At 40.5% G+C, this 10,000-nt stretch overlaps 1 pseudogene; it reads right to left on the bottom strand.

Moving 5' to 3' along the window:
• The window catches only part of LOC109910198 (teneurin-2-like), a 331,746-nt pseudogene that overhangs the window by 300,466 nt on the left and 21,280 nt on the right, over window positions 1-10,000 (bottom strand).

The following is a 10,000-nucleotide window of genomic DNA, read 5'->3' as shown; positions in this document are numbered from 1 at the left end:
GGCTGCAGGGTGAACAGGCGCTGGGTCGCAAACACCAAGTTCAGCCAGCGTGTGGAAGTGACCGCCTGTGTGAGAGAAAGGAGTGTGTGTCATGGCATGCACTAGTTCAAGGATTCAAGCAGGCAATCAAGCACAAACGCACACAGTAAGTATAAACACAGCCTGTTAACTCTGGCGATAGAAGGCTAAGGTACAGAATGACTCAGGATATCTGAGATGAGGATCTGTCTTTGCATACTTCCATGTCTATACTGTTCCTGTTCCTATACTGTTATTGTTCCTATACTGTTCCTGTTCCTATACTGTTATTGTTCCTATACTGTTCCTGTTCCTATACTGTTCCTGTTCCTATACTGTTATTGTTCCTATACTGTTCCTGTTCCTATACTGTTATTGTTTCCTATACTGTTCCTGTTCCTATACTGTTCATGTTCATATACTGTTCCTGTTCCTATACTGTTCCTGTTCCTATACTGTTATTGTTTCCTATACTGTTCCTGTTCCTATACTGTTCCTGTTCATATACTGTTCCTGTTCCTATACTGTTCCAGTTCCTATACTGTTATTGTTCCTATATTGTTCCTGTTCCTATACTGTTATTGTTCCTATACTGTTCCAGTTCCTATACAGTTCCTGTTCCTATACTGTTCCAGTTCCTACACTGTTATTGTTCCTATACTGTTATTGTTCCTATACTGTGCCTGTTCCTATACTGTTCCAGTTCCTATACTGTTATTGCTCCTATACTGTTCCTGTTTCTATACTGTTCCTGTTCCTATACTGTTACTGTTCCTGTTCCTATACTGTTACTGTTCCTATACTGTGCCTGTTCCTATACTGTTCCAGTTCCTATACTATTATTGTTCCTATACTGTTCCTGTTTCTATACTGTTCCTGTTCCTATACTGTGCCTGTTCCTATACTGTTCCAGTTCCTATACTGTTATTGTTCCTATACTGTTATTGTTCCTATACTGTTCCTGTTTCTATACTGTTCCTGTTCCTAAACTGTTATTGTTCCTATACTGTGCCTGTTCCTATACTGTTCCAGTTCCTATACTGTTATTGCTCCTATACTGTTCCTGTTTCTATACTATTCCTGTTCCTATACTGCTCCTGTTCCTATTCTGTTATTGTTCCTATACTGTGCCTGTTCTTATACTGTTCCAGTTCCTATACTGTTATTGCTCCTATACTGTTCCTGTTGCTATACTATTCCTGTTCCTATACTGCTCCTGTTCCTATTCTGTTATTGTTCCTATACTGTTATTGTTCCTATACTGTTATTGTTCCTATACTGTTCCTGTTCCTATACTGTTCCTGTTCCTATACTGTTATTGTTCCTATACAGTTATTGTTCCTATACTGTTCCAGTTCCTATACTGTTATTGTTCCTATACTGTTCCAGTTCCTATACTGTTCCAGTTCCTATACTGTTAGTGTTCCTATACTGTTCCTGTTCCTATACTGTTATTGTTCCTATACTGTTCCTGTTCCTATACTGTTATTGTTCCTATACTGTTATTGTTCCTATACTGTTCCTATACTGTTATTGTTCCTATACTGTTCCTGTTCCTATACTGTTATTGTTCCTATACTGTTCCTATACTGTTCCAGTTCCTATACTGTTATTGTTCCTATATTGTTCCTGTTCCTATACTGTTATTGTTCCTATACTGTTATTGTTCCTATACTGTTCCTGTTCCTATACTGTTCCTGTTCATATACTGTTCCTGTTCATATACTGTTCCTGTTCCTATACTGTTATTGTTCCTATACTGTTCCTGTTCCTATACTGTTATTGTTCCTATACTGTTATTGTTCCTATACTGTTCCTATACTGTTATTGGTCCTCTACTGTTCCTGTTCCTATACTGTTCCAGTTCCTATACTGTTATTGTTCCTATACTGTTCCAGTTCCTATACTGTTCCTGTTCCTATACTGTTCCTATACTGTTATTGTTCCTATACTGTTCCAGTTCCTATACTGTTCCTGTTCCTATACTGTTCCTGTTCCTATACTGTTCCTGTTCATATACTGTTCCTGTTCCTATACTGTTCCTGTTCCTATACTGTTAGTGTTCCTATACTGTTCCAGTTCCTATACTGTTCCAGTTCCTATACTGTTCCTGTTCCTATACTGTTCCTGTTCCTATACTGTTCCTGTTCATATACTGTTCCTGTTCCTATACTGTTCCAGTTCCTATACTGTTCCTGTTCCTATACTGTTCCTGTTCCTATACTGTTCCTGTTCATATACTGTTCCTGTTCCTATACTGTTCCTGTTCCTATACTGTTAGTGTTCCTATACTGTTCCAGTTCCTATACTGTTCCTGTTCCTATACTGTTCCTGTTCCTATACTGTTCCTGTTTCTATACTGTTCCTGTTCCTATACTGTTCCTGTTCCTATACTGTTCCTGTTCCTATACTGTTCCTGTTCCTATACTGTTCCTGTTCCTATACTCTTCCTGTTCCTATACTGTTCCTGTTTCTATACTGTTCCTGTTCCTATACTGTTCCTGTTCCAATACTGTTCCTGTTCCTATACTGTTCCTGTTTCTATACTGTTCCTGTTCCTATACTGTTCCTGTTCCTATACTGTTCCTGTTCCTATACTGTTCCTGTTCCTACACTGTTTCTAGACTGTTCTTGTTCCTATACTGTTCCTGTTCCTAACTGTTCCTGTTCCTACAATGTTTCTATACTTTCGTGTTCCTAAACTGTTCCTGTTCCTGTACTGTCCCTATACTTTTCCTGTTCCTATACTGTTCCTGTACTGTCCCCATACTTTTCATGTTCCTAAACTGTTATTGTTCATATAATGTTACAATACTGTTCCTGTTCATATACTGTTCCTGTTCCTATACTGTTATTGTTCCTCTACTGTTCCTGTTCCTATACTGTTATTGTTCCTATACTGTTCCTATACTGTTATTGTTCCTATACTGTTCCAGTTCCTATACTGTTATTGTTCCTCTACTGTTCCTGTTCCTATACTGTTCCTGTTCCTATACTGTTCCTGTTCCTATACTGTTCCTGTTCCTATTCTGTTCCTGTTCCTATACTGTTATTGTTCCTCTACTGTTATTGTTCCTCTACTGTTCCTATACTGTTATTGTTCCTCTACTGTTCCTGTTCCTATACTGTTCCTGTTCCTATACTGTTCCTGTTCCTATACTGTTCCTGTTCCTATACTGTTCCTGTTCCTATACTGTTATTGTTCCTCTACTGTTATTGTTCCTCTACTGTTCCTGTTCCTATACTGTTATTGTTCCTCTACTGTTATTGTTCCTATACTGTTCCTGTTCCTATACTGTTCCTGTTCCTATACTGTTCCTGTTCCTATACTGTTATTGTTCCTCTACTGTTATTGTTCCTATACTGTTCCTATACTGTTATTGTTCCTATACTGTTCCTGTTCCTATACTGTTATTGTTCCTATACTGTTCCTGTTCCTATACTGTTATTGTTCCTCTACTGTTCCTGTTCCTATACTGTTCCTGTTCCTATACTGTTCCTGTTCATATACTGTTCCTGTTCCTATACTGTTCCTGTTCCTATACTGTTCCTGTTCATATACTGTTCCTGTTCCTATACTGTTCCTATTCTTTTACTGTTGCTGTTCCTATACTGTTTAAATACTGTTCCTATTCTTTTACTGTTGCTGTTCCTATACTGTTATTGTTCCTATACTGTTCCTATACTGTTATTGTTCCTATACTGTTCCTGTTCCTATACTGTTATTGTTCCTCTACTGTTCCTGTTCCTATACTGTTCCTGTTCCTATACTGTTCCTGTTCATATACTGTTCCTGTTCCTATACTGTTCCTGTTCCTATACTGTTCCTGTTCATATACTGTTCCTGTTCCTATACTGTTCCTATTCTTTTACTGTTGCTGTTCCTATACTGTTTAAATACTGTTCCTATTCTTTTACTGTTGCTGTTCCTATACTGTTTAAATACTGTTCCTATTCTTTTACTGTCCCTGTTCCTATACTGTTCCTATTCTTTTACTGTCCCTGTTCCTATACTGTTCCTATTCTTTTACTGTTCCTGTTCCTATACTGTTCCTATTCTTTTACTGTTGCTGTTCCTATACTGTTTAAATACTGTTCCTATTCTTTTACTGTTGCTGTTCCTATACTGTTCAAATACTGTTCCCATTCCTTTACTGTCCCCGTTCCTATACTGTTCAAATACTGTTCCCATTCCTTTACTGTCCCCGTTCCTATACTGTTCAAATACTGTTCCCATTCCTTTACTGTTCATGTTCCTTTACTGTTCCTGTTCCTATACTGTTCAAATATGGTTCCTATACTGATACTGTTCATATCCTTTTCATGTTCTTATACTGTTTCTGTTGCTGTACTGTTACTGGTCCTATTATGTTACTATAATGTTACTCTACCTATAAATGTTCCTCTCCTATTCCTATACTATTCTGTTCAAATACTGTTTCTGTTCCTATACTGTTCCAGTACTGATCATGTTCCTATACTGGTCCTGGTCCAATACTGTTCCTGTTCCAATACTGTTCCGAGACCATTCCTGTTCCTATACTGTTCCAGTACTGATCATGTTCCTATACTGGTCCTGGTCCAATACTGTTCCTGTTCCAATACTGTTCCGAGACCATTCCTGTTCCTATACTGTTCCAATACTGTTCCTGTTCCTATACTGTTCCAATATTATTCATGTTCCTATACTTTCATGTTCCTATACTGTTCCTGTTCCTATACTTTAAACATTCATATACTGTTCCAATACTATTCCTGTTCCTATACTTTAAACATTCATATACTGTTCCAATACTATTCCTGTTCCTATACTGTTCCAATACTATTCCTGTTCCTATACTGTTCCTGTTCCTATACTTTCATGTTCCTATACTGTTCCTGTACCTATACTTTCAACATTCATATACTGTTCATGTTCCTATACTGTTCCTATGCTGTTCAAATACTGTTCCTGCTCCTATACTGTTCCAATACTATTCCTGTTCCTATCCTGTTCCTGTTCCTATACTTTTAGTGTTCCTATCCTGTTCCTGTTCCTTTCCTGTTCCTGTTCCTTTCCTGTTCCTATACTGTTCCTATGCTGTTCAAATACTGTTCCTGCTCCTATACTGTTCCAATACTATTCCTGTTCCTATCCTGTTCCTGTTCCTATACTTTTAGTGTTCCTATCCTGTTCCTGTTCCTTTCCTGTTCCTGTTCCTTTCCTGTTCCTGTTCCTATACTGTTCCTATGCTGTTCAAATACTGTTCCTGCTCCTATACTGTTCCAATACTATTCCTGTTCCTATCCTGTTCCTGTTCCTATACTTTTAGTGTTCCTATCCTGTTCCTGTTCCTTTCCTGTTCCTGTTCCTATACTGTTCCTGTACTGTTCCTATACTGTTCCTGTTCCTGTTCCTATACTGTTCCTGTACTGTTCCTATCCTGTTGCTGTTCCTATACTGTTCCTGTTCCTATACTGTTCCTGTTCCTATGCTGTTCCTGTTCCTGTTCCTATACTGTTCCTGTACTGTTCCTATCTTGTTCCTGTTCCTATACTGTTCCTGTTCCTTTCCTGTTCCTGTTCCTTTCCTGTTCCTGTTCCTGTTCCTATGCTGTTCCTGTTCCTGTTCCTATGCTGTTCCTGTTCCTGTTCCTATACTGTTCCTGTACTGTTCCTATACTGTTACTGTTACTGTTCCTATACTGTTCCTGTTCCTTTCCTGTTCCTGTTCCTATACTGTTCCTGTACTGTTTCTATACTGTTACTGTACTGTTTCTATACTGTTCCTGTACTGTTCCTATCCTGTTCCTGTTCCTATACTGTTCCTGTTCCTTTCCTGTTCCTGTTCCTTTCCTGTTCCTGTTCCTGTTCCTATGCTGTTCCTGTTCCTGTTCCTCTGCTGTTTCTGTTCCTGTTCCTATACTGTTCCTGTACTGTTTCTATACTGTTACTGTTACTGTTCCTTTACGTTCAGGTTCCTATACTGTTCCTGTACTGTTCCTATACTGTTACTGTTACTGTTCCTATACTGTTCCTGTTCCTTTCCTGTTCCTGTTCCTATACTGTTCCTGTACTGTTCCTATCCTGTTCCTGTTCCTATACTGTTCCTGTTCCTTTCCTGTTCCTGTTAATTTCCTGTTCCTGTTCCTGTTCCTATGCTGTTCCTGTTCCTGTTCCTATGCTGTTCCTGTTCCTGTTCCTATACTGTTCCTGTACTGTTTCTATACTGTTACTGTTACTGTTCCTTTACGTTCAGGTTCCTATACTGTTCCTGTACTGTTCCTATACTGTTACTGTTACTGTTCCTATACTGTTCCTGTTCCTTTCCTGTTCCTGTTCCTATACTGTTCCTGTACTGTTCCTATCCTGTTCCTGTTCCTATACTGTTCCTGTACTGTTTCTATACTGTTACTGTTACTGTTCCTTTATGTTCAGGTTCCTATACTGTTCCTATGCTGTTCCTCATTACCCTTCATGAGACATTCCTTGGGCTTTGGAGTTTCTCCTCCATATCTACTATTCACTGTTCACCCTCTGTTGTAGACTAGAGAAACCTACGACTACTGCAGGACACTACAGTGTCCATTTGATGCAGTAAAGCCCCTGCCCCCTTTCATGAAATGGCCCAAAAGAAAAATTAACTAAACAAGTTGTCACATCTGAAATAAATATATACAATTATCCAAATGAAAGCACATCAAAGAGGATCAATAACACCCGCTGCAGCCAAATTAAATGTAACACTGAGGAGAAAGCAATTAAGGGAAAAGGGACCAATGTATCCTCAATACTAATTAAAGATACCATTGTAGGATAGGATGGGATGTAATTGCTCCCAATCAGCTGGTGGTAAAGAAGAGGAGGGAAAACACACACCCTCAGGAACACATGCCTGCACACACAAATGTGCACGCTCACACACACGCACAAGCACGTGAAAACACAAACACACACACAAATTGCTCTGTAAGGATCTGAATAATTGTGTGTTGTAGTGAAGTATCAGACAGCTGTGTTGGCTGGCTGGGTTAATCATGACTCATCAGGCCTATGTAAGGACGGACGGTAACCAAAACTGGAATTATCCAGATTAAAAGTGTCTGCTGAATCTTCACTACACTGCTGTTCTCCTCTTTAATTACTCCTTTCCCTGAAACTAAACTGTCAGGAGAACATTTACATGGTAGGAGGGACTATAGAGGGATACTTTACATGGTAGGAGAGACTTTAGAGGGAGACTTTACATGGTAGGAGATACTTTAGAGGGAAACTTTACATGGTAGGAGGTACTATAGAGGGAAACTTTACATGGTAGGAGAGACTTTAGAGGGAAACTTTACATGGTAGGAAAGACTTTAGATGGAAACTTTACATGGTAGGAGAGACTTTAGAGGGAAACTTTACATGGTAGGAAAGACTTTAGAGGGAGACTTTACATGGTAGGAAAGGCTTTAGAGGGGAAACTTTACATGGTAGGAGAGACTTTGGATGACAACTTTACATGGTAGGAGAGACTATAGAGGGAGACTTTACATGGTAGGAGGACTGTAGAGGGAGACTTTACATGGTAGGAGAGACTTTGGATGGCAACTTTACATGGTAGGAGGACTGTAGAGGGAGACTTTACATGGTAGGAGAGACTTTGGATGGCAACTTTACATGGTAGGAGAGACTTTGGATGGAAACTTTACACATTAACTAAGACAAAAAAGATACAAGAGAAGAAAAAAGAAGAAAAGACAACTGACATAGCTCCTGTAGATCTCTAAGACCTAACAATAGAAACATAGCTATAAATCTATTGGGAGACACAATCCTAACTACACAGGCCATACCTGAGACGAAGTATCGTAGGAAGACAGGAGAAAACTCCACGTAGTCTGAGAGAGCAGGAACACACAAGTCCTTTCAACACATTGACAATATACTAGACAGAGTGTTACCGTGTTAACTAGTTCTGCTGCTAGAGACAGAGTGTTACAGTGTTAACTAGTTCTGCTGCTAGAGACAGAGGCAGAGTGTTACAGTGTTAACTAGTTCTGCTGCTCGGGACAGAGGCAGAGTGTTACAGTGTTAACTAGTTCTGCTGCTAGAGACAGTGTGTTATAGCATTAACAAGCTCTGCTGCTGCTGGTTCTGTTGTTCCTTTCAGTGTACTATCCCAATATGTGCTTGTCTGCGAGGTTGTGCTTTCTATGTGTGTGTGTGTGTGAGTGTGTGTGTGTGTGTGTGTGTGTGTGTGTCTGTGCGAGCGAGAGAGAGAGAGAGAGAGAGAGAGAGAGAGAGAGAGAGAGAGAGAGAGAGAGAGAGAGAGGGAGAGAGAGAGAGAGAGAGAGTGTGTGTAGTGTCGGATTGTGAAAGTCAGTTGGTATATAGAGTTGACTGGTACAGAGTCTTGGAGCGTGTCATTAAAAACCCATTTAGGCTTGTTAGCAGTTTGACATGCACTGTAGACAAACTGAGTATGCAGAATAACTTGACACACACACATGCACAAGCGCACACACACACAAACACAAACACACACACACACACACAAACACACAAACACACAAACACACACACACACACACACACACACACACACACACACACACACACACACACACACACACACACACACACACACACACACACACACACACACACACACAAACACAAACACACACACACACACACACAGGCACGCAAATGCCTTGCATACACATACTGTGACTTTCATACACATACTGACTTTCATACTGTGTATAACAATGCACATGAGTAGGCTTAGACTGTGCAATTACAGCGCCAGCCTATCCAGGCTTCACAGGGGGACATAGTTCCAAACCAAGCCTTAAAAATAATGACCCAGAGGAGCTGAACCAGCAACCTGATTGGCTCCTAGGTTGAAGAAACCACTTGAATGGGAAGGAACTGAAACTGAGAGCGGCAGGTCACCCCCTCATTACCCCCCAAAATGGTGGAAATAACTGTTAATAATAATGAATGGTTCTGGAAAGGAATGTAGCATTTGTTCCGGATCCATTGTGTTCCATTGTTACCAGGACCTTCTTCAGTGTGAGTAGAGGAAGACATGTTACCAGGACCTTCTTCAGTGTGAGTAGAGGAAGACATGTTACCAGGACCTTCTTCAGTGTGACTAGAGGAAGACATGTTACCAGGACCTTCTTCAGTGTGACTAGAGGAAGACATGTTACCAGGACCTTCTTCAGTGTGAATAGAGGAAGACATGTTACCAGGACCTTCTTCAGTGTGAGTAGAGGAAGATGTGTTACCAGGACCTTCATCAGTGTGAGTAGAGGAAGACATGTTACCAGGACCTTCTTCAGTGTGAATAAAGGAAGACATGTTACCAGGACCTTCTTCAGTGTGAGTAGAGGAAGACATGTTACCAGGACCTTCATCAGTGTGAGTAGAGGAAGACATGTTACCAGGACCTTCTTCAGTGTGAATAGAGGAAGACATGTTACCAGGACCTTCATCAGTGTGAGTAGAGGAAGACATGTTACCAGGACCTTCTTCAGTGTGAGTAGAGGAAGACATGTTACCAGGACCTTCTTCAGTGTGAATAGAGGAAGACATGTTGAGTGAGAATTAACGATATAAGAGACATAAGAGATATAATGGACATGGAGGGAGAATTGGAAGAGGAGGGATAGGGGAGATGGAGAGGAGAGCATATGAAAAAGAGATTGGTGGGAGATACAGCACATTACCAAAAGTATGTGGACACCTGCTCCTTGAACATTGGGTTGGTCCTGCCTTTGCTGCTATAACAGCCTCCACTCTTCTGGGAAGGCTTTCCACTAGATGTTGGAACATTGCTACAAGGACTTGCTTCCATTCAGCCACAAGAGCATTAGTGAGATTGGGCACAGATGTTGGGCGATTAGGCCTGGCTCGCAGGCGACGTTCCAATTCATCCCAAAGGTGTCCGATAGGGTTGAGGTCAGTGCTCTGTGCAGGCCAGTCAAGTTCTTCCACACCAATCTCGACA

Source organism: Oncorhynchus kisutch, linkage group LG19, assembly GCF_002021735.2.
Source record: "Oncorhynchus kisutch isolate 150728-3 linkage group LG19, Okis_V2, whole genome shotgun sequence".
Taxonomy (NCBI): domain Eukaryota; kingdom Metazoa; phylum Chordata; class Actinopteri; order Salmoniformes; family Salmonidae; genus Oncorhynchus; species Oncorhynchus kisutch.
This window is presented reverse-complemented; position numbering and strand designations above follow the sequence as displayed.